The sequence below is a fragment of the Rhinopithecus bieti genome, unplaced genomic scaffold, assembly GCF_001698545.2.
Source record: "Rhinopithecus bieti isolate Rb0 unplaced genomic scaffold, ASM169854v2 scaffold_4553, whole genome shotgun sequence".
NCBI lineage: Eukaryota > Metazoa > Chordata > Mammalia > Primates > Cercopithecidae > Rhinopithecus > Rhinopithecus bieti.
In genome coordinates, this window is record NW_016804694.1 from 4,388,389 (window position 1) to 4,413,953 (window position 25,565).

At 41.1% G+C, this 25,565-nt stretch overlaps 1 protein-coding gene across 1 annotated transcript in view; it reads right to left on the minus strand.

The window, feature by feature from the left end:
- The window catches only part of KIF6 (kinesin family member 6), a 381,950-nt gene that overhangs the window by 160,548 nt on the left and 195,837 nt on the right, over window positions 1-25,565 (minus strand). The window lies entirely within an intron of this gene.

Below are 25,565 nucleotides of genomic sequence, written 5' to 3' on the forward strand. Positions count from 1 at the left end.
AAAAAAAAAAAAAAAAAAAAAAAAAAAAAAAAAAAAAGCCAAAAAACAACAGATGTAGGCAAGGTTGTGGGAGAAAGAAAGAGGAATGCTTTTACACTGTTGGTGGGAGTGTAAATTAGTTCACCTTTTGTGGAAGACAGTGTAGCGATTCCTCAAAGACCTAGAAGCAGAAATACCATTTGATCCAGCAATCCCATTACTGAGTATATACCCAAAGAAATAGAAATCATTCTGTTGTAAAGATGCCTGCATGCATATGTTCACTGCAGCACTATTCACAATAGCAAAGACATAGAATCAACCTAAATGCCCACCAGTGATAGACTGGATAAAGAAAATATGGCACATATACACCATGGAATACTATGCAGCCATAAAAAGGAATGAGGTCATGTCCTTTGCAGAGACAAGGATGGAACTGGAAGCCATTATCCTCAGCAAACTAACACAGGAACAGAAAATCAAATACCTCATGTTCTCACTTACACTTATAAGTGGGAGCTGAACAATGAGGACACATGGACACAGGGAGGGGAACAACACACACTGGGGCCTGTTGGGGGGGTGGGCATGAGGGGAGGGAGAGCATCATGACAAATTGCTAGTGCATGCAGAGTTTAAAACCTAGGTGACAGGTTGATAGCTGCAGCAAACCACCATGGCACACTTATACTTATGTAATAAACCTGCATATCCTGCACATGTGTCCCTGAATTTAAAATAAAAGTTGGAAATTTAAAAAACACAAATGTATATTTGGTCTCTGCCCCTGGTTCCTGACACAGAGCTCCTAAAACCCTCAGAATTTCCTGAGTGATAAGGATGCTAGGAACATCTTTTGTTATAATATTTTATTTTTGACCCCAGTTTCTGATACAGAGCCCCTAAATCCGTTGGAATTTCCTGGGTGACAGGTCCGTCTTTCGTCCTAATGAGGTGACTCTTGGTGGGCTTCTGGATCACTTCAGGATGGGAACTGGCCACCAGAAACAGCAGGCCATGATTAGAGGGTTGAAACTTTCAGACCACTCCCTCATCTTCCCAGGAAGGGGAGAACTGCTTAGATGTTTAGAGACTGAGTTAAGAGCTTCTGGGCTGGTGAATATATCAAGGTGCTGGGAGGGCAGTGCATGGAGAGAGGGTCTGGAAGCTCCATGCCATCCCCATGCTTGCCCTGTGCCTCTCTTCCACTTGGCTATTCCTGAGTTGTATCTTTATAATAAACCATTAAATGTAAGTCAAGTAACTTCCTGAGTTCTGTAAGCCATTCCAACAAATTATTGAACCTGAGGAAAGGGTCATGGGAACCTGTGATTTATAGAAGGTTAATTAATCACAAGTACAAGTGGCAACCTGGGATTTGTGACTGGCATCAGAAGTGGTGGCAGTGTCGTGGGACTGAGCCCTTTAACTTCTGAGATCTGATGATTACTCCAGGTAAGCAATGTCAGAACTGAATTAAATGTAGGACGCTCAGATGGTGCCCAGATAATTGGAGAATTGCTAGGAATGGAAAATCCCACACATTTGGGGTTAGAAGTGTTGCATGAGTACAGGAAAAAAGTTTTTTTCTTTTAGGGTAGAAGGAGATGACAAAATATTTGGGAGCCAAGGATTTGTAGAGTTGTTGTAGGCAGATGCAGAAGGTCCTGAACTTCCCAATAGGCCTAATCTGGTCATTTTTTTTGGAGATCCTTGGTGGGCTGTCCTTCCATCACATTGGGCATATGCAACCTGGAGGAGGGCAGTATATTATGTTTTTTCCCCCACAAGGCCATAACCTACCACATGACTGCTTGATTCTGTCACAGGAAACTTCTCTCCTTTCTCCCTCCCTCCCTCCCTCCCTTCCTCCCCTCCCTCCCTCCTCCCTCCCTCCCTGCACCTCCCTCCCTCCCTTCCTCTTCCTTCCTTCCTTCCTTCCTTCGCTTCCTTCCTTCCTCCGTTTCTCCCTCCCTCCCTCCCTCTCTCTCCTCCTGCCTCCCTTTCTTCCTCCTTCCTTGCCTCCGCTGCCTCCTTCCTTCCACTCCGTTCCGTTCCGCTTCCATGCACACTGGGTGTACGTAACCTGGGGGATGCCTATATATAATGTTATTTCCTTAAAAGGCCATATCCCTACCACTTGACCACTTGACTCTGTCACAGGAAACTCTTCTTTTCTTTCTTTCTTTCTTTCTTTCTTTCTTTCTTTCTTTCTTTCTTTCTTTCTTTCTTTCTTTCTTTCTTTCTTTCTTTCTTTCTTCTTTCCTTCCTTCCTTCCTTCCTTCCTTCCTTCCTTCCTTCCTTCCTTCCTTCTTTCTTTCTCTTTCTTTCTTTCTTTCTTTCTTTCTTTCTTTCTTTCTTTCTTTCTTTCTTTCTTTCTTTCCATTTTTCTTTCCTTTCTTTCTCTCTTTCTGTCTTTCGTTCATCTTCCCTCCTTCCTCCCTTTCCCTCTTTTCTTTTCTTCTTTTTCTTCCTTTCTTTCTTTTTCTTTTCTCCTACTCCCCTCGCCCTCCTCCTCCTACCTCTTCCCCTTCCTCCTCCTCCTCTTCCTCCCTCACAACCCCATATCCCCCTCCCTTCCCCTCCCTTTTCTCTTTTTTCTTTCTTCTTCCATCCTTTTCCTCTGTTTTTCTTTTTTTGTTGTTGTTATGCAGCTAGGTATCATGAAAACCCTCATAGTTCTAATAAAAATTGGAGCAAAGTTCGTAAAGTGTGGCCCATGTGTTAGCAATGCATGGTCCCAGGTCTCACCCACAAAGATTCTAACAAGTGAACCCTACATGCATTAAAATTTGATAACTGGGGTTGCTTCCAAGATGGCTGAATAGGAACAGCTCCAGTCTACAGCTCCCAGTGAGATTGACACAGAACACAGGTGATTTCTGCATTTCCAACTGAGGTACCTGGTTCATCTCATTGGGACTGGTTGGACAGTGGATGCAGCCCATGGAGGGTGAGACGAAGCAGGATAGGGTGTTGCCTCACCTGAGAAGTGCAAGGGGTCAGGGGATATTTCCCTTCCCTAGACAAGGGAAACCATGAGTGACTGTACTTGGAGAAACGGTACACTTCTGCTCAAATACTGTGCTTTTCCCATGGTCTTTGCAACTGGGAGACCAGGAGATTCCCTCCTGTGCCTGGCTCAGTGGGTCCCACACCCACAGAACCTTGCTCACTGCTAGTGCAGCAGTCTGAGATCAACCTGAGATGCTGGAGCTTGGTGGGGGGAGGGGCTTCCGCCATCGCTGAGGCTTGAGTAGGCAGTTTTATGTTCACAGGGTAAATGAAGCAGCAGAGAAGCTCGAACTGGGTGGAGTCCACCACAGCTCAGCAAGGCCTATTGCCTCTACAGATTTCACCTCTCAGGGCAAGGCACATCTGAACAAAAGGCAGCAGACAGCTTCTGCAGACTTAAACATCCCTGCCTACCAACTCTGAAGAGAGCAGTGGCTCTCCAGCATGGCATTCAAGCTCTGATAACAAACAGACTGCCTCCTCAAGTGGGTCCCTGACCCCTGTGTAGCCTGACTGGGAGACACCTCCTAGTAGAGGCCAACAGACACCTCATACAGGCAGGTGCCCCTCTTGGATGAAGCTTACAGAGGAAGGATCAGGCAGCAATATTTGCTGTTCTGCAGCCTCCGCTGATGATACCCAGGTAGACAGGGTCTGGAGTGGACCTCCAGCAAACTCCAATAGACCTGCAGCTGAGGGGGCCTATTAGAAGGTAAATTAACAAACAGAAAGGAATAGCATCCTTAAATTAACAAACAGAAAGGAATAGCATCAACATCAATAAAAAGGGCATCCACCCCAAAACCCCATCCGTAGGTCACCAACATCAAAGACCAAAGGTAGATAAAACCACAAAGATGGGGAGAAACCAGAGCAGAAAGGTTGAAAATTCCAAAAACCAGAGTGCCTCTTCTCCAAAGGAACACAACTCCTCTCCAGCAAGGGAACAAAACTGGATGGAGAATGAGTTTGACAAGTTGACAGAAGTAGGCTTCAGAAGGTTGGTATTAATAAACTTCTCTGAGCTAAGGAGCATGTTCTAATCCATTGCAAGGAAGCTAAAAATCTTGAAAAAAGGTTAGACAAATGGCTAACTAGAATAACCAGTGTAGGGAAGAGCTTAAATGACCTAATGGAGCTGAAAAACACAGTACGAGAACTTCATGAAGCATACACAAGCTTCAATTAGATCAAGCGGAAGAAAGGATATCAGTGATTGAAGATCAAATTAATGAACTAAAGCAAAAAGACAAGAATAGAGAAAAAAGAGTGAAAAGAAATGAATGAAGCCTCCAAGAAATATGGGACTATGTGAAAAGACCAAATCTACATTTGACTGGTGTACCTGAAAGTGACAGGGAGAATGGAGCCAAGTTAGAAAACACTCTTCAGGATACTATCCAGGAGAACTTCCCCAACCTAGGAAGGCAGACCAACATTCAAATTCAGGAAATACAGAGAACACCACAAAGATACTCCTTAGAAGAGTGACCCCAAGACATGTAATTGTCAGATTTACCAAGGTTGAAATGAAGGAAAAAATGTTAAGGATAGCCAGAGAGAAAGGTCGGGTTACCCACAAAGGGAAGCCCATCATACTAGCAGAGGATCTCTCGGCAGAAACCCTACAAGCCAGAAGAGAGTGGGGGCCAATATTCAACATTCTTTTCTTTTTTTTTGAGATGGAGTCTCGCTTTGTTGCCCAGGCTGGAGTGCAGCTGTGTGATCTTGGCTCACTGCAAGCTCTGCCTCCAGTGTTCACAACATTCTCCTGCCTCAGCCTCCCAAAAAGCTGGGACTACAGGTGCCTGCCACCACGCCCAGCTCATTTTTTTTTTGTATTTTTAGTAGAGATGGGGTTTCACTGTGTTACCCAGGATGGGCTCAATCTCCTGACCTCATGAGCCACCCACCTTGGCCTCCCAAAGTGCTGGGATTACAGGTGTGAGTCACCGCGCCCAGCTCAACATTCTTAAAGAAAAGAATTTTCAACCCAGAATTTCATATCCAGTCAAACTATGCTTCACAAGTGAAGGAAAAATAAAATCCTTTACAGACAAGCAAATGCTGAGAGATTTTGTCACCACCAAGCCTTCCTTACAAGAACTCCGGAAGGAAGCGCTAAACATGGAAAGGAACAACTGGTACCAGCCACTGCAAAAACATGCCAAATTTAAAGATCATCGATACTATGAAGAAACTGCATCAATTATAGGTCAAAATAACCAGCTAGCATCGTAATGGCAGGATCAAATTCACACATAACAATATTAACCTTAAATGTAAATGGGCTAAATGCCCCAATTAAAAGACACTGACTGGCAAATTGGATAAAAAGTCAAGACCCATTGATGTGCTGTATTCAGGAGACCCATCTCATGTGCAAAGACACACATAGGCTCAAAATAAAGCGATGAAGGAAGATCTACCAAGGAAATGGAAAGAAAAAAAAGCAAGAGTTGCAATCCGGGTCTCTGATAAAACAGACTTTAAGCCATCAAAGATCAAAGAGACAAAGAAGGTCATTACATACTGGTAAAGGGATCAATTCAACAGGAAGAGCTAACTATCCTAAATATATATGCACCCAATACAGGAGCACTGAGATTCATAAAGCAAGTTCTTAGAGACCTACAAAGAGATTTAGACTCTCCCACACAATAATAATGGGAGACTTTAACACCCCACTGTCAATATTAGACAGATCAATGAGACAGAAAATTAACAAGGATATCCAGGACTTGAACTCAGCTCTGGACCAAGCTAATATCCAGAATCTACAAAAATCTTTAACAAATTTACAAGGAAAAACAACCCTATCAAAAAGTGGGCAAAGGATATGAACAGACAATTCTCCAAAGAAGACATTTATGCAGCCAACAGACATATGAAAAATGCTCATCATTACTGGTCATCAGATAAATGCAAATCAAAACCACAATGAGATACCATCTCACACCAGTTAGAATGGCAATCATTAAAAAGTCAGGAAACAACAGATGCTGGAGAGAATGTGGAGAAACAGTAACAGCTTTACACTGTTGGTGGGAGTGTAAATTAGTTCAACCATTGTGGAAGACAGTGTGGTGATTCCTCAAGGATCTAGAACTAGAAATACCATTTGACCCAGCCATCCCATTACTGGGTATATACCCAAAGGATTATAAATCATGCTGCTATAAAGACACATGCACACGTATGTTTATTGTGGCACTATTTACAATAGCAAAGACTTGGAACCAACACAAATGTCCATCAATGATAGACTGGATTAAGAAAATGTGGCACATATACACCATGGAATACTACGCAGCCATAAAACAGGATGAGTTCATGTCCTTTGCAGGAACAATGGATGAAGCTGGAAACCATCATTCTCAGCAAAATATCACAAGGACAGAAAACCAAACACCATATGTTCTCCATCGTAAGTGGGAGTTGAACAATGAGAACACATAGACACAGGCCGGGGAACATCACACACCAGGGCCTGTTGTGGGGTGGGGGACCCGGGGAGGGATAGCGTTCGGAGAAATACCTAATGTAAATGACGAGTTGATGGGTGCAGCAAACCAACATGGCACATGTATACCTATGTAACAAACCTGCCCATTGCGCACATGTACCCTAGAACTTAAAGTATAATAAAAAATAAAAAATTTGATAACCAATGGACTACACAGAATGGTTCCAGAGGCTGCCGGTATAAAGAATCAGAAATAAAAGAACCTTCTGCCTTCACCAAGAGACTGAAGGGTAGTGGTGATGTTTAGAAACAATATTTTTTAAAAATCATACTATTTTCTTTTGTCCTTTTTTGTTATCTAATATAAGAATTTGTGCATGTTTTAATTGCTGTCCTTTGGACACCTTCTTGTGATGCTGGTGACCCCTAAAGAAGGGAGGTATTTCCAGGTTTTCTGAAAGTTGTCAGTTAACTGTCTTCTCCAGTCGTGTGGGATCTGGAGTCTCCAGGGCCTCCAACCTGCAGCCCGTACCTGTCTTGACCATGGTAGGCTGTACATCATAGCCTTGGCTGCTGAGGTCTGAGGCTAGTCTTGCTACTCCCAAGTCAGGGTTGTTGAATTTCCAGCAGTGAGCCTAGGCTTGTGTGTCTCTCTGTCACACCATTTCCCTTACTCCCTCAATGCTGGCACAGGTTATGTGTGAGAGTTTTCCCCCAATTTCTCTGCTAACTACTTTCATTTCCCATCAGAATACAAGCCCACCCTAAGGTTCAGTCACCTTGGCTGTGACCCTGACATCTGTCCTGACTCCTGCAGATCCTTTCAACCAGAGGCCTAGATTCTCTTTCTTGCACCTCTAGCCACAGACTATGGTCTTACTGCAAATTGACTGATTATGAAGATCTATAGGAATGTGAATGCTCCCTTTCTGACTTTGAGTTTTGCTTGCCTTCTGGAAAGAAATCCACTAAAATTTGGTACCACGAGCCAGGCACGTTTATATGTGTGTTACCCCTGTCTCCAATTAGCTCCTCAATAACCTAAAGAGGAAGGTACCATCTTCAGTTTTTATGTAAATAAGGGAAATGGGGCTCAGAGATGTTAAATAATTTGCCCAAAGTCACATAGCTATTGAGGGCATATAGATGATTCTAACCCAGGTCTTCCTGACTACAGAATTCATGTTTGTTGTTCTGTTCATAACACCTGGTCTTCTGCTAGTGTTCCCATCTAAGTTTGTCATGACATTTGAGATCCTACAGCAAATGGTCTGACTGCTCTTTTGGGCTAGCCAGCCTACAGCTAGCTTAGTTTCTCCTAGTGCCTGTGGCATCTGCATCAGCTTCCTCCTTTTCCTCCTCCCTAGTGGACCCCCCATGTGCCTAAGGCTGCCTAAGTCATGCAAGTAGCAGGTACTGGCAGGCTGATTACCTCTACATGCTCAGTCCCCACTCACCACAATCCACAATATGTTGAGACATTGTTACCTTGAAGCTAAGGAAGTTTAAGCTTCAGGGCCCCTTACTTGCATGGGCCCCTGAGAGGGTCTTAGTAGTATGGGCACATGGTCATGAGGTGTAATCACAATCAGTGAAAACCTCTGTATCTTCCCATTCAGACTTCCCTCTCCATCAGGTTTCCATCCAGTCTGGAAGTGTGGAGTGCTGAGTGACAACGGGCAGTTTTAGGATCTGGCTAAGGGGAGCATTTAATCTGGGCTTGGGGTGATATATTTGTGTAGTTCTTAGTTGCTTCTGTTCATGCTTAAGTCACTGCTAGTGGTACATTTTCCACCCACTGTGCCTTCTCCCCTAGAATTGCAACATGCCAGGTCCAGAGGTCTGTTATGATATGAACACACCCTGTGGCACCCAGTACTCTAGGATTCTGGTACTGGAATAGGAACAAGGTTTGAATGTGTGGGTTTCTAAACAACTTTTGGCCAACCACACTAGAAAATTTGAGTAATCTTTCTATCCTGTCTATGGAAAATAATATTACAAAAAAGTTTTATATAAAGTGGTGATCAAAGATTTGGCAACAAAAAATGTTGAGAAAAGTGTTATAGAGATATATCAAGCATTTAATGAATTAAATTTTTTTTTCTGGATTTTGTTATTTGTTAGCTTTTTACAATTAGTAATTTGCTGTGATTGATTTCTTTTTTCATTAGTTACATAAGCACCCAACTTCATATCTACTTTTGAATTCATAATTTTATATTATTTTCCTTAAAAGCAGATCCCCCAAATTGCATAAGCTTCAGTCCCCACAAGATCGGGATCCTCTCCCGACAGTGGCATTCATAAAATGGCTGTCTAGATCTAGGCATGTGACTTGTGAAAAGTTGAAGATTTTAAGAACAGCTTTATTGTTACTGGTGTTTTTCTCTTTCCTTTGGGAAGTTAAATGGCTCAAATAAAGAACAATCTCTGTCCCTTATCTCCCTGGTACCAGCTGTAATCTAGCATTGCCCATGCAGCAACCATCAGCATTTAAGCAGAAAGGAGGACATGTGATATTTACACGGTCAGAAAAACCTCTTTAACATCGGGCACAGAATTGGAAGAGAATGCAAATGAGTCCTCGCAATGTCTATTAGTTACACATATACATGTATATAAAATGTGTAAGATTTAATTTTTGCATTCTGGGGAAAACCCTTGTAATACAAAGAAATAAAATTACTCAAACTTTAGTACACCCATTAACATTTTCCTTGCTGACAAACATATATAGAAGCTGTATATAACAGTAATATAGGGAAAAAAAGATGTAATGACATGTCTTTCATTATCTCATTTATAAAACTACTTGGATGAAATTTCCAAAAGTAATCATTCAAACTCAAGGCCTTTTTTTTTTTTTTTTTTTCCTGGAGATGGTTTTATCTACTAATTGGTTTAAACATTTTCAGGTTAAATGAATGGATGGACAAATGGAAAATAATATAACACTTGTTTGTGGATCAAAATTTGATTAATGATAGAAAGACCAGCATTGTTTTCACTGATGATTAAAGTGAACAAACCAAAGGAAAGCTTAAGTAATGTGTTTTTACATTAAATTGTGATGAAGTAGACCTATAATAAAATTAATGCTCTGAAACCTCAACTGGAAAAATAACATTATGAAACCTACTAATTTTTCAAAACTATATGAAAAACCTTTTATATATAATGCACATTAAATTCATGTGGATCAGAATGAGGTAAGGAAAACATTTCAATTATGAGGACTGGATTTCATCCCATTCTTGAGAATCTTCTTGTAAGCCTCATTCTGTTTGTTCAGACAGAAAGGCTTTTTCACATTTTTATCAAACCCGAATGTCTAGAAACAGGAATGTAGGCTTTCACAGTTCAGGAGGATTTGAAAAGAGAACTAGATAACAAACATCATGAATAGCAACCATTTTGGAAAGTGAGAAATAGGAGTTGACACCAAAACAGACCTTCCCCTGGTGTTTGATCTGTACCCACGCAAATTTGGCCCACTCTGTGCCCTCTGCTTGGGCGCAATCATCTTTGTGTGCTGTTGTGGTCCAGATGTATTCCTCCCGGCTTATTGCCACCCCTTCACAAGTCCCCTGCCCACAACTCTTTTCCTTTTCTACTCTCCTTGTCATCACTTCTATTTTGATTCTTATCATTAAAACTTTCATGCATTATCCTCATAGAAAAAGCCATCTCAAACACTTCTCTTACATAGTACGCCTGGTGTGACAACCCGGAAAACGACTAACAGGTCATCACAAAGTCACATAGGAGATGTGGTTTGTCCACCGCTCCCACTGTGAGAGGGAAGGAAAAGCTGCCCGGGGTCCCTTTCCCCTGCTGGCCGACTCTGGAGAAACACTCAGCAGAACAGAGGAAGGCTTGGTCAAATTCCAAGACAATAATTCCAGCAGTATGAGAATATCTAAATCGACTGTGAGATATCATACTTATGCATTAATAAAATCACTGAGATGGATCTATATGTATGAAAATGGATAAACCTCCAAGACATATTGAGTGGAGGAAAATAAGTAATTTCAGAATAATAGTACAGGTTGGGCATTCTTAATCTGGAAATCCAAAATCCACAATGCTCCAAAATTTGAAATGTGTTGAGCATCTACATGATGATCAAAGGAAATCTCACTGGAGCATTGTGGATTTCGTATTTTTGAATTAGGGATACTCAACCAGTAGGTATAATGCAAATATTCCAAAATCTGAAACATTTCTGGTTTCAAGTATTTTGGGTAAGAGATATGCAACCTGTGTCTACTACAATGTGTCATGTGGACACAGGGCTCTGGTACAGAGCAGGCACTTACATATTTACTGAATCTTGAATAAATGAATTTATGAAAAAATATTCAGATACATTCACATAAAATAATGTTATATGTCTCAATGGATATATAAAGAGAAAACTATATATTATATATGTTAAATAGATATATATTTATATAGTAAATACATGTTAAAAATATATAATCATTTATATCTTATATATNTAAATAAATAAAGGAAATGATCTCATACCCAGTTATTACTGGGAAAGTGGGAGAAGCCTGGGAGACTGGGGTGAGTTGTCAAAGAAAATTTAGTGTTACTTGTAATGTTTTCATTTTTTAAAAGGAAAACACATGCAAGTGTTACTTGTGAAATTAAAAATTAAAAATTCTATGGCATCGTTCTTGCTAAGCTTTATGGATGTGTTGCCATACACAACAAAGAAAAATCCTAGAAAAGTCTTATAGTGGCTGTACATGGCAAATCATGGGTGGGCCTTAATGACACACTGCCTAGATTTCCAATTACCAGAAAGCCAGCTGACTCTGTTTGGTTCCCCTCACCCCTTTCCTGCTCTTTCTTGACCTCTAAAATCGCAAGAGTTAACTCTCAGTTAAATGACAGTTGTACCTGACTTGGAGGGGCCCTGGGAGCAGAGGAAGGTGAGTAGCAACATTTCAGAGTAGCAAATTTCATTCCCCTTCCTCCCACACTGTGGCCCTATCTTTCTTCCACTGGCTGATGCTCCTGCTCTCCAGGCCTCTAGGAAACAGGCATCCGTACTGTACTGAAGTACCCTGCCCAAGTGTGTCATTTATCACAGCTAAGAAAGGAGGTGACCAAATAAAACACACTAAGGTAGAATGATGGCTATGCCTAGCTTAACCTTTTTAAGGTTATCTCCTTTACCCAAATGACACTATAACTCAGGCAATTTCAAGCTGAGGGGAAAAGAAGGATATTTGGGGCAGAACACCCCCAGCTCCCACCATAAGCTTTTACTATTAGGCATTAGGGAAAGATGGAAAGAAGAACGTGTTAAGGAGACACCGAACATTTGTTGTAGTGGAGTCGGGTGACTATCTTGCATTTGAACCTTTGGCAGGTTCAGACTGTTGACAGTGGATAACAAAGATTGAAGGGAATCGCTCTCCTTGGACACATGAGCCACCACCTATGGCACTGTCATCTCCTGCCTCCCTCCACTTGGTGAAAAATGGGACCTTAAACTGTGTCGGTCTTCCATAAAACAAAACTATTCCATAAAAATGGCTAACTGAACACCGAAGCAAAGAGTCTGGGGATAATGAGGTCCTGTGGGTTCTATTTGCTAATGGCAGGAATTGATTATTTCACTCTGCACATGTAATTAAAGTGGAGAGGAGTAATGAGCAGTGAAGTTATAAAATGAGTATGATAATCAATTAGGTTTTTACTTCTGCTTAAAAAAATTTTAGAAGAGCCCGTCTACTGTATATTGAAACTAACATAATCAGTTTAATAGACCTTGATGCGTTCAGAGAGAACAACAGACTGCCAAATCCTGCCTATCTCCTCGTAGGACATTATCAAAACAATATCTTGTGCCTTGGTGAGAAAAATCACAAAAAAACCACATCAGGCAGAACATCACTTTTCCATTATGTCATACATACCAAATGCTTTCTGGTCCTGCTTATGTTTACAGAACAAAGTGGGTCAAAGGAATTTACTGAGATCATAAAGGGCAAGATAAATGCTGGAGCTCAGCACCCCAGTAGCTACTAGACTTGATGGAATTAAAAATGGAAAATTAACCTATGACTCAGTAAATCAACCTTTTAGATAGCTCTGGACCACTAAGTGTGGCAGGATGTTCATTTAATTTAGTACAGACTAAGAACAGCACCGTGAGATTTACTAGATGTACTAGAAAAGCATGGTAAGAGGAAAGAGCTCGTATGTGCACATGTGTGCCTTGTGTGTGTATGTGTGTGCTGTGTGGACTATGTGAGCTCTGTGGTGTTTGTACATGAAAGTACATACACACACATATGCTTGCACAGCTGTGACTGAAGCAATTTAGAGTTACTCTGTGTTATTATATCTGAGTTAAGTGATAAGAACTGCAGGCTAATGGTTAAGAAATGTTCAATAGCTCTTTTTCTTGTCATAACAGTGGATTGTAAAATATTGCAATGACATATTTTACTGAGAATTTTACTTTATTATGGGGAAAATGATTGAGCAACATGGGACTTGAAATATGAAGTATTATACTATAGCCTTCTAAAAAGAATACGCTGGGTGTTAGCTTGTGATCACTAATATACATTTCTACTGAGAAAAAAGAAAAAGATGTCACGTATACATTCAAAATCCAGACAGTGCTTATACATCCGTTAGATAACTGTTTGCTAATAAGACCTGAAAAGGTGAGATAACTGTTCCATGACACTTCTTGGCATGACCACTGTCTGACACTCATTGAGTTTTTGTGGGTAAGGTCATTTGTATGCTGCAAAATGTACTCCGGTCATTCAAATGGTAAATACTTAACTTCTAGAGAAATAAAACTTCTAAAAAGAGATGTGTAAACACATCTCAGTGGCACAACTGGAGAAGAAAACCCCATCATCCAAAAACTCAGAGTAGCCTTGAGTTGATCTTCATCATGCAGTGAAGATGGGAAAACTACAGTGTGAAATATCAGTATCTCTTTGTTGTGTCTGTTAAAGCATTTGACACCATGCATGGATCTGAGCTATGGAAGCTACTAAGTCTGGCTGCATTGAGTTCATGAACACTCTTAGGCTAACCTGATTGCATGGCTGGTCAAGTTAGAGTGGGGGGTACTGAGAGTAAATAGTATAAATAATACTTATATTTCAGCTGGTCAGCTTGAGGAAACTACATACGGAGTATTCCTGGGTATCTGAAAAACTTCCAATGGAATAGGCCACATTATTGATGAAAGTCTTTGTTATAAAACTTATTTCCAAAAATAACCATATACAAATGACTAGGCTCTAGGAACACACTCACAAGATATAGAGTTTATCATGTCATGGTTTTAGCCAGTACTAGGCATTGACAATAAATATGAAGAATAAATAGGTAGATACAGTAGCACCAGGAGGACTGTACATGTAGCAACAAAATGTTCAAGGGTGATGCTGCATGGCAGGTTTTCCTACAGTGTTTTACAGAGCATAAGCATCCTATGACATGTTGACAGGTATTCTGAGGCAAAGGTTTGAGAAATGCTACATACTATAACAGCTCTGTCTCCCTCCTGGTTCCAAAACCTGGAATTCTGCCAGTCTAGGAAGGGATATGGATGAGGAATGAAGAGTAGAAACTTGCCATGTCTGGTGTTCATATGATATGAAGATCAACTCTCCCACATCCCACCCCTCTCCAGAAAAAAAAAAAAAAAAAAAAGAAGCTGACTGAGCATGGTGGCTCACGCCTGTAATCCCAGTCCTTTGGGAGGCTGAGGTGACCTGAGGTCAGGAGTTCGAGACCAGCCTGGCCAACATGGTGAAATCCCGTCTCTGATAAAAATACAAAAATAAGCCGGATGTGGTGGTGGACGTCTGTAGTCCCAACTACTTGGGAGGCTGAGACAAGAGAATCACTCAAACCCGGGGGGCAGAGGTTGCAGTGACCCGAGATTGCACCATTGCACTCCAACCTGGCCGACAGAGTGAGACTTCATCTCACAAAAACAAACAAACAAATAAATAAATAAATAAGCCCTGCAGAGGTCATGCATGCTAATGAATCCACATAGACTTCCCTATTCCTCTTCTGGAGCAGTTTCTTAGAGACTAGCTATGAATCCCTTTTCCACGGCAACATCACAAAAGAAAAGGACAGGACGAGGGTTAAAGGTAAAAGACAGGATTCTAAGTTCAATTTGAATTTCAGATAATCAATAAATAATTTTTTGGTACAAGTGTGTCTCAAATATTGCAAGAGACCCACTTAGAGGAAAAAATAAATTTTTTTTAAATCTGAAATTCAGATTGAACTGTCCTCTATTTTTGTTGAATACATCTGGCAGCTCCAACTGGAGCACATAGCCTGTCTATCAGGGTCAGAACAGTGCCCAACACAACACACAATTCTCTGAGGCCCAAGATGTCTGGAGAAGGGACGGTTGTGGAATCTCCAAGAAACCTCTGCTCACTAAAATGAAGTAGAATAAGCAAAAGCTAAGACTCAGCAGATTCACCGAAGCGCAGCTTCAGTCAGTGTTGCATAACTAGAAATTAGGGAATCAGAAAGTGAGGAGGGAAATCAGCCTGAACTGCAGTTAGAGCGGGTGCGGTGCTATGTCTAAGCAAAGCTTTCTGGCGGAGGGAGGTTAAAAGGCAGTGTAACGGGTGACGGAGGGCTTTTCAAGCAATGACTGAGGTTCTAATCAAAAGACAGACTTCACATGTGCACAGTGGAGAAAGGCTTCTTGCTTCCAAGATGGACTTTTCGGTCACACTCATTCTCCCTCACACACATATACTGATTGTGATAAATATTGATAACATAATCATAAACACGAAAACCACCTAAACCTGTCATAGGAGCAGAGTGGTAAATTCTGGTTTGGGCTGTCAGAGCAATTGATGGATGTTTTATAAAGATCATGTTTTTTTTTTTTTTTTTTGCTGCAAACAAAGGCAGAGTTCATCTATTGTGTTTCCAAAATACATTCCCTACTGAATGCACTGACAGAAACCATTTTCATCTTTGTTGGTATAAATCCCAGAAAATCAAATTTGAAAAATGAAGTGCTGATGGAATTCTCAAACTCCAGGGTGAAGGCAGATGCTATTACTCAGTGTAATTATTGTCTCTCATCACAGGATGAAGTCTGATTACATTATGGTCAGAGGGAAGTAACAGTTAACATTTTCAGATAGGAGGTTTCAGCATTCTCAGCTCTGTTTGACCCAAATCAAACAGACCAGAAAAAGAATCTCCTTGATCTAATTCTATTGGTCTTGCCTTAGTGTCTGTATGTTACCTCTAGAGTGGGCTCTGAGGAGGCCTCTGAATAGTGAAGACATATTTAGGAACTTAGCATTTAGGAGATACAACACCAATTTTATAAACATCCGACTTAGGAGTGACCCATATCTATGAAGCCACAAAACTGTTGCCACTATTTTAGGAACAGCCTCCAAGTCAGTGCCCCCATCCCTAGGAGAGCTGCTGCAGCTTCCGGAGCCAAATTGGGTTGTCAAGAGATAAGTATGTGAGGATCATACCAACTGCCCCCCTAAAAATGTCAGGAAAAATCTACTGGAGAAAGATAATTTCCAACCTCTTCCCAGGTCTTTCCGTGCAGTACCTTGGTTCCAACTTCCACAGGATGCTGTGATTTCAATGAGGGTGGAATATTCCAGAAGCCAGCTGATCTCCTCCACCCCCTTCTACCACATCATCCAGGAAGAGTTCATTTCAAAGGGAATTCTCAGAAGCATATCATTAAAAACCCAATAAGAGACTAGATCTGCTGCACTTACCAGGCCTGTACCCTCAAGGATAATCAATCTTACCATGACTTTTATCCTGTCATCTTTGGCCACCCACAAAATGCAAGACCCTCCAGGCAACTGTCATCTCATATATTATTCTCTACTTCCTTGCCCCACCTCTGTCTCCTCCCACCCTTTCCTCCTTCCACTGCTAGCCTCCCTGAGAACCTGCCCCACTCTGCTCTCTGGAACCCTCACTCCACTGCAGTTTCACTCTCACACATGCTCCGTATTTTCATGGAATTTTCCTTCAGCCTCTTCCCTTCACTGACATCTCACTTTCCCCTCAAGGACATTGCCTTCTCTGGAGCCCTATCAAGTGGAGGATGTTTATTCTAAGGGGCCAGACACAGTGTTGGCCTTCTTCTGGCTCCCAGATACCATTTCAGAATCAAAAACTATCCCTCCTTTGAGATTTGTACTGTTCAGTCCCACTACCCACTCTCTCCAATGATGTAACTTAAGGGTGCCCTGTGTATATTGGTTCAAAGAGTGAAAAAATCACCCAGTGCCCCCAGTTGACCTGGGCTCCTAGCTCACAGTTTTCCTACCCACCTCACTTCCTCTCAATATCTTGAATGACTGCAGCACCCACAAAGGAACTCCATTTAACAACTCTAGCCTCAAAATTCCTTAATCTCCATTGATCTGTGTGACCATTTCTGTCTCTACTGCTTCACCTCCTACTCATCCGTCTGTTACAGTGAGCTTTCTGCCTGCCCCTCCACTCTCTGAGACTGTTTGGCAAAGGTCACAGATCACTTTCCACCCAGATCCAACAGATTCTTTGAAGTTCTCATCTTACTTGACCACTCGGCAATGTCCAGTACTGTGAACCGGATCCATCTCCCTGAAACTCAACCTCTAGCTTGGCTTCTGAGATCTTGCTCTCTTGCCCAGCTCTCTTTTGCCTTTCATGGTTCTCCTTTGCTGGATCTTCTGCCTCAGCCTCCTCTGTCAATACTGGGGCTCCTTAATAATCATTCCGCCTTTGGTCCTCTTTTCCTCTTTTCCTGGCTAGCCCTCTCCTTAAGAAATGAAACTATACCTCAGGCAATTTCAAGCCTTGGACCCCCTTATCTGCTCTCATGGCTACAACAGTCAATTATCCATTCGTTTCTCTAATTAAGCCTTTGCTTTGAGCGCTAAAGCTATACATTCGCTTGCATAGACATTCCCATCTCGTGCTCATTCTTAACATATGCACAATTTAACCAATCAACCCTCCCTCCAAACCTACTTTTCTTGGAAAATGGCACTATAGCCGCTCAGAAACCTGAGTGTAATCCTAGGTTATTCATCTTACTCCCATTCTAATCCGTTCTCTTTGCTATGTATCTCAAATGCTTGTCTCATCTTTTCAGTCCCTACCGTGGCTGGCTTGGTCAAGGTCCTTATAATTACGTAGCTTGACTGCTGTTACAACGTCCTGTCTACCTTCCCTCCTGTATCCAATTTACTCTGTACATTGCTGTCAGTGCTCTTTCTATAACAGAAATAGGGCCATGCAACTTTTCTGTTAAAAAGCCAGAATGGCTCCCCACTGCCAAGAAAATAAATTTCTAAATTCAAAGGCATGGCTTTTAAGCATCTCATGAACTGGTCTCTCTTTAGCTTTGCTTCTTGCTAAATACCATCTTATCCACACAAGCTCTACAATCCAACCCAACCAAATGCTTTTGCAACATCACAGACCCTCTGTGTGTCCTACGCCTCTGCACATTTGCTTGAGAAGTTCCCTAGGCCTCAGTGCTCTCTTCTTTACTTCTCTCCCCTATTAATTCTGCCATATATATATGTAATATATATATAATCATATATATATGATTACTCTATGCACACATTCATCGTACGTAAAGTTAACTTCTGCCATACATAAAACATGTAATTATATGAGGTTTCATAATTTATTATAATGTTTGATATAAGAGAGTGTTATTTATGGTTTTTTAATATATCATTATATATATATGATTACTCTTTGAAGATATTGTTCAACTACTACCTCTTCCAGACAGGTTTTCCTAAACCCATCTGGGAATAATAGTTGGCATCTGTTTTCCATGTCCCAGGGCGCCCTGTACATCTGTGTACCATAGGTGCTCTTTGAGATTGTGAGCCACTTAACACAGGTACTAGGCCTCATTTACCTTCTAATCTCCAATGTCTCATACAGTGTCTGGTACCTAGCTTCAATTTAATGAATTTTTATTAAATGAACAAATAGGAGCCACTGCTCCTTTAGTTAAGGACAGTTCTTTATGCTTCCCAGCGCTCTTGTAGTAGAATGTCTTATGTTCTGCACCTCATTTAGAATAGCACAGTACTTCATGTGTTTCACAGAGTAAATACAGGATTGGTGAAAGAATAATGTTTTATTTCCAAAGTTTGGGCAACGCTCTGTGTGTGTGTGTGTGTGTGTGTGTATGTGTGTGAAAGAGAGAGAGAGAGAGAGAGTGAGAAAGAGAGGGACCTTCTGTTCTTTGACAGGGCTGTGCTCTTGGCATCCAAAGTAGAAATGCAGCATATATTTTGTCATGAAAACAATGTTAAAAATAGTGATTAGATTACATAATTTCTATGCTTATTCAACTTTATGGGCTATATTACTATAGAGTTACATTGTGGGCTTTAAAGTTACATAATTCAGCTAAATTAGGGACTATGCTGGTATCTTAGAAATCCTGGAAATCTTACTGGCTGTGCTAGATACTGTGATGTGCCATCCAGACACCCCTTCAAGAATAAAGGACGTATTCCTCCAGCTGTGGGGAGCGTGTTACAGGAAAGTCCTCGCTGTCAAGCCTATCTGGGGATTTTCTCAGCTGGAAAAAAAAACTGCCTCATTTAAAGCTATGCTCCTTACAGGGGCAGGACTATATCCCATGACTGACTATCATGAGGGTGGAAAGGCCCTGTCCCCTTGCCATAGCTTAGGACAACTCTGAAAGGCCTACCCAGCTCCAGAGCCCCTTGTTAGGTCAACTGAGGCCGTTGTCAGCTGGCAAAGTGACAATACAGCTCATCTTCTCCATCCTCTAAGTCCTGCTCCTGTCCTCTCACGTCCACAGGTGTTGTCCCCAGGGGCACTCCCTAATAAGCATCCAGCTCAGACTTTGCTCCCTGGGGAATCCAACCTACTTATATACGGGGAAATGCAACCTGAGCTCAAAAAAATCCCCTGGCAATTTTGGGGATGCAACGTTCAATAAAATGAAAATTATCTGTGTTCTGACTCAGGCTTAGTATTTATAATCTTTTATCCTAGAGCCAAAAGATAGGGTTCCCATGCCCAGAACCATAGTTAACTTTTCTGTTGCCTACAAGTAAATCACTTTGGGCAATTTGTCTTCTATGATTGTTTGGTTAGGGTTCTTTACCAGGCCTGAGATGAGTGCCCTCTCCCCAGAAATTTTTTACTTATTTTATTTTTCAGACAAGGCCTCACTTTGTTGCCCAGGCTGGAGTACAGTGGCATGATCTCAGCTTACTGCAACCTCTGCCTCCAGGGCTCAAGTGATCCTCCCACCTCAGCCTCCCAAGTGGCTGGGACTATAGGCATGCACCACCATGCCTTGGCCTCCAAAAGTGCTAGGGCTATGGGCAAGAGCTACCATACCTGGCCCCCAGAAGTGTTTGAAGGTATCCCTCCTGTTTAAAGAATTCATTTTCGTGAGTAGGCAATGCTCATCCTAGTTTATAGACATAACTGAAAATAAATAGAGCCTTTTAGCTGGGCGTGGTGGCTTACACCTGTAATCCCAGCACTTTGGGAGGCCGAGGCAGATGGATCACCTGAAGCCAGGAGTTCGAGACCAGCCTGGCCAAAGTGGCAAAACCCCGTCTCTACTAAAAATATAAAAATTAGCTGGGCATGGTGGTGGGCACCTATAATCCTAGCTACTTGGGCAGGAGAATCCCTTGAACCTGGTAGGCGGAGGTTGCAGTGAGCCGAGATGGTGCCATTGCACTCCAGCCTGGGTGACACAGAGAGAGTCCATCTCAATAACTAACTAACTAACTAACTAACTAACTAACTAACTAACTAACGCCTTTTCCCCCAACCTCAGGGCAAACTGAGAAAAATGGGCATATGATTCCCCCTACAACTAGATGGGAAAATGGAAATGTTGGTCTGGATTCTACCTATTTTTCTCTTGGTGACTCTAGAACAACACTCATTTGTATTGTTGAAAATAAACAAACAAGCAAATAACACAATACAAGCAACTCTTTTGCCCTTTCAGATTCACTCCACTTAGCTATCTCTTCCTTTACCCTCTACTCATCACTGATCTTGGCAGACCTCCCTTCTAGTCATTTCCCTGCTGCCACTGGCTACTTGGATACCAGAGTCATGGGCTTCCTCTATATTTCCATCCCAGCTGTCACCTTGGGGAATTTTAACATCCATGGGGAATAGGTATGCATTTTACCAAGCTTACTTTCTGTCTCTTTGATACCTCTAGTTTGAATCCTCTACAAACTTAGAATCTATGGTTTTTGTTCTGATCACACCCTTTTCTCCAAAGAGTGTAGAATTGATGACTGAATGGAATACTGTTTTGCAGAAACCCTCAACTATCCAGGCCCTTTTCTTCTGCATTTATTACACCGAAAGACAGTTCCATCTACCTGTTTATCTCTCCCACCAGATTAAAAACTCCTGAGGTGCTCATAGATGGCGACTTGAAGTTGAAGACCTTAATGGGATCACAAAGACTACTAGGTAAAACAAATATTCACACCAGAAAGCAGAGATCTGTGCACTTGCTCACTCTCATGTGTGTGTTCTGTCTCTCTCTCTCTCTGCCCTCCCCCTCCTGCCCCACAATCCCTTCTTTGTCAGGTATCATTTGTTCATTTCATCTAATCTATATACCCTTCAAATGGGCAGGGTACAAAGATGCATTTCTCTGATGTAGCACCTGGAATAAACCTTGATAAATGTTTGGTCAGTACTGTGCTCTGCAGAAGTGGCAATTGACAACAGAGCTATAGAGAAGTCAATGGTCCATTTACTGATTGCTTCTTTAATTGCATTTATGAGGAAACACAAAGATGAAAGTGTGGTCAGTTCCAAAAGAGAGGATGACAGGGATCATGGGAGATTTGAAGAGCAGAGGTAGACATTTGTGCCTAAGGCCTGCAACAAAGCAAGCTGGAGAGAACCTTAGAAACAATGTGATTTTTATTCTATTTCTCTGGTTGCTTTATGAGTGAGTTTTGCCTCTATCAACTTCTCCTTGAGCTTTTCTTTGAAAGCTATTAGAGGATTGGGTATATTAAGCCTTTACAAAAAGTAGTTTGTAAGTAGTTTGTAAAGGCTTAATATAGTAGTTTTGGTGTTGAGAGCAACTCTTTGAGCAACAGTAAAACAAACTCAAGGAACTGACTCAAGGTTTGAGGCAGCAGCCTAGGGAAGCACCAGATCCCCTGTTCTTCTTCTGTCTATAGCTGCGTAATTAGCATCTACTGGAAACCTGGGAAGAGAGAGAAGCAGAGCCCTCCTTTCTGCCATGAAGAACTGCAGTGGGCTCCCTCCACTCTATATCCCTATGTTCCTCTCCTCTTCTTTGTTTCTAATTACTCCCACCCTGGTCTACTACATTTCCTAAACCATTTACTTGCTCTCCAGGCACCTCATTTCCAATATACTCCAAAGAGTTCTTTAAAAAAATACTTCCCCAGAGCACAACTATCACCATAGCCCCTTCCACTTTGGTGGTTCTCTTACAACCAAATGAAAAAAAAAAAAAGTCCCCTGGCTTGGCATTCAAAGATTTCCATAACATGACTCCACTTATTCAATAAAGAAAAGTAAGAAATTAAAACAATATGAAAGCATACAAAGTTAAAAGAAGTTCCCAACTATTCCCTTACTCCCTCTCCCTAAGGCAACCATTCTAGCAATTTCCCACTTATTTTTCTAGCCTTATTTCTTCTGATTTCCTGCACACCTCCAAAGCTCTGGCTAAACTCCTGTCAACTCTACATGGGTTTCCTTGTGTCCCTGTTCCCAAGACTTTGCTCATATTATTATTTTCTTAACTTTTATTTTTAGTTGTAAATTGACAAATTATCATTGCATATATTTATGAGGTACAAAGTGATGCCACGATTTATGAATTTAATGTGGAATAATTAAATAACACTAATTAACATATCCATCACTTCAAATACTTATCTTTTTTTGTGGTCAGAATATCTGAAATTTATTCTGTCAGCAATTTTGAAATGTGCATTACTTATTATATTCACTATGCAGTACAATATATCTCAACATAAAAGATGACATTTCTCCCATCTAGTTGAGGCTTTGTACCCTTTGACCATCATCTCCTCATCCCCTCCTCCCAGGTTTTGGTAACCACCATTCTACTCTCTGCTTCTTTGAGTTCGATTGTTTTAGATTTCATGTATAAGTGAGACCATGTGGTATTGTCTCTCCGTGCCTGGCTTATTTCAATTAGTATAATGTTCTCCAATTCCATCCATATTGTCACAAATGGCAAAAAGTCTTTCCTTTTAAAGGTTGAATAGTAGTGCATTGTGTATATGTACCACATTTTCTTTATCCATTCATCTGTTGATGGACATTTAGGTTAATTCCATCACTTGGCTACTGTAAATAATGGTGAAGTGAACATGGGAACGCAAATATCTCTTTGACGTCTCAATTTCAAATCTGTTGGATACATATTGATTTCAAATCCAGAAGTGGCATGACTGGATCATACAGTAATTCTATTTCTAGTTTTTCTAGGAACCTCCATATAGTTTTCCACAATGGCTGTATTAATTTACATTTCCACCAACAGTGTGCAAGGGTTCCCTTTTCTCCACATCCTCCCTAACTTGTCATCTTTTGTATTTTTGATAATAGCTATTCTGACAGGTGTGAGGTGGTATTTTATTGTGGTTTTTAATTTGCATTTCACTAATGATTGATGATATCGAACATTTTTTCATTTATCTGTTCATAAACTGGAAGAATTAATATTGTTAAAATGTCCATGCTACTGAAGTGATCTATAGATTCAATGTATTCCCTATCAGAATTCCAAAACCATTTTCATTGCAACAGAAAAAACAAATTCTAAATTTCATATGGAACCACAAAAACCCCTGAATATCCAAAGCTATCATGAGTAAAAAGAACAAAGAGCATGGTCCTCACATACAAATAGACTCATCGACCAATGGAACAGAATTGGGAGCTCAGAAATGAACCACACATGGAGACTCAACTGATTTTTGATGAAGATGCCAAGAATACACAATGAGAAAGAGAGAATCTTCAGTAAGTGGTGTGGGGAAAACTATTTATATGCAGAAGAACAAAACTTCTTCTGTATGCTTATCTCACACCATATGCAGAAATCAACTCAAAATGGACTAAAGAGTTAAACTTATCTGAAACTGAAAAATTACTGGAAGAAAAGATAGGGGAAAAACTACATGACACTGATCTGGGCAATAATTTTTTAGATTTGATCCCCCAAATTGTAGGCAACAAAGGCAAAATCAGACATATGGGGTTACATCAAAATAAAAAGCTTCTGCAGAACAAATCAAACAACAGAGTGCAGAGGCAACCTATGAATTGGGAGAAAACATGGTAAGCCATACATCTGATCAGGGATTAATGTCAGAAATAGATAAGATATGTATAAAGAACTCAAATAACTCTATAGAAAGAAAACCAATAATTCAATTTAAAAATGGGTGACTTGGCCGGGCGCAGTGGCTCACGCCTATAATCCCAACACTTTGGGAGGCCGAGGCGGGTGGATCATGAGGTCAGGAGATTGAGACTATTCTGGATAACATGGTGAAACCCCATCTCTACTAAAAAATACAAAAAAATTAGTCGGGTGTGGTGGCAGGTGCCTCTAGTCCCAGCTACTCGGGAGGCTGAGGCAGGAGAATAGTGTGAACGTGGGAGATGGAGCTTGCAGTGAGCCGAGATTGCGCCACTGCACCCCAGCCTGGGCAACCAAGCGAGACTCTGTCTCAAAAAAAAAAAAAAAAGGTAACCTGATAGACATTTCTCTTAAGAAGACATACAAATGTTCACATTATTCTTTAAGACTAAATGTTATGAAATGTTCTTTCTTCCATCCACCTTTGAATGTCCAAATTCTGCCCATCCTTTGAGATTTAACTTTCATGTCATCTGCTCTGTAATGCTTTTCTCAATCTACTTATTAAATCCTCTCCTACTCCTTTGAATTCACACAGTGTTTCTTCCAATTCCTGCTTAGAGGACTTGATATTTCGGTCTCTGCTCTTTGGGTAGAAAGCCAGCCTCTACTGTTTAAATGTAAGCTCCCCAAAGCAGAGCCCCATTTTCAGTTCACCACGGCATTGCCTACAACATGCATCCTGGGCCTTTCTATGCACACAGCAGGGACTCAACAAATTCTCATGGAGTAGGAGATAAGGGTCTGGAGCCTCCAGGCTACAGCTTTGGCTTTCATTTCACCTTTTAGAATGCCAATGGCATCATCTGTGATGAGTGGGTTCTGTTGGCATCTCAAAGAGTTAAAGGAGGTGGTGAGTCATCAGGGCTCTCAGAACACTGACTGGTTCCAGGTGACTATTTAGAACAGGCAGTCAGAAAACTAAAACAGAAAGAAATTTTTAAAAAACTCCAACCCTTAAACTCCTCCTATTTTAAAGCGAACAATACAACTCTTTGCAAACTGTGGAGCGGAACAATCCCTCTCATTATTTCAATGAAACCGAAACAGACATTTAAACTCCAAAACAACAACAAAAAGCCCCAAAGCCCCTAACCTTCCTTGGCCATGTCAGGCTGCGTGCGCAATGACTGCAGGGCTCTCTAGGGACCCATGAATTCGGTTTCATTTTCTAATTTGAAGGGGGTTATTTTCAGCATGAAGTGGTAAAGTGGAGGTGAATGGGAGATGGGAGAGGGTTGTCAAAGGGGAGACAGTTTCCCAACAGTTTCAGAGATGGTCAGATTTACTCACTTTCTGCATTAGAGGCAGCCCTGGGAACAGTTAATAGAAACCGTTAACACTGACATAAGGCAGAAATACTTTCAAAACAACATACTTATTAATTTTTTTATATTTGGTTTAGTTTATACAAGCTTCTTATGTATAAAACAATGGAATAATAAAGACTGATCAGCTCCTAGAATTGTAGTGATTAAATATTGTAATGAACTATCCCATTACCTGTTGCTTTGCCGCCTTCATTCATCCACAACAATTTTCATCCTATGTGTAGTTTTGCCAAAAAAAAAAAAAAAAAAAAAAAAA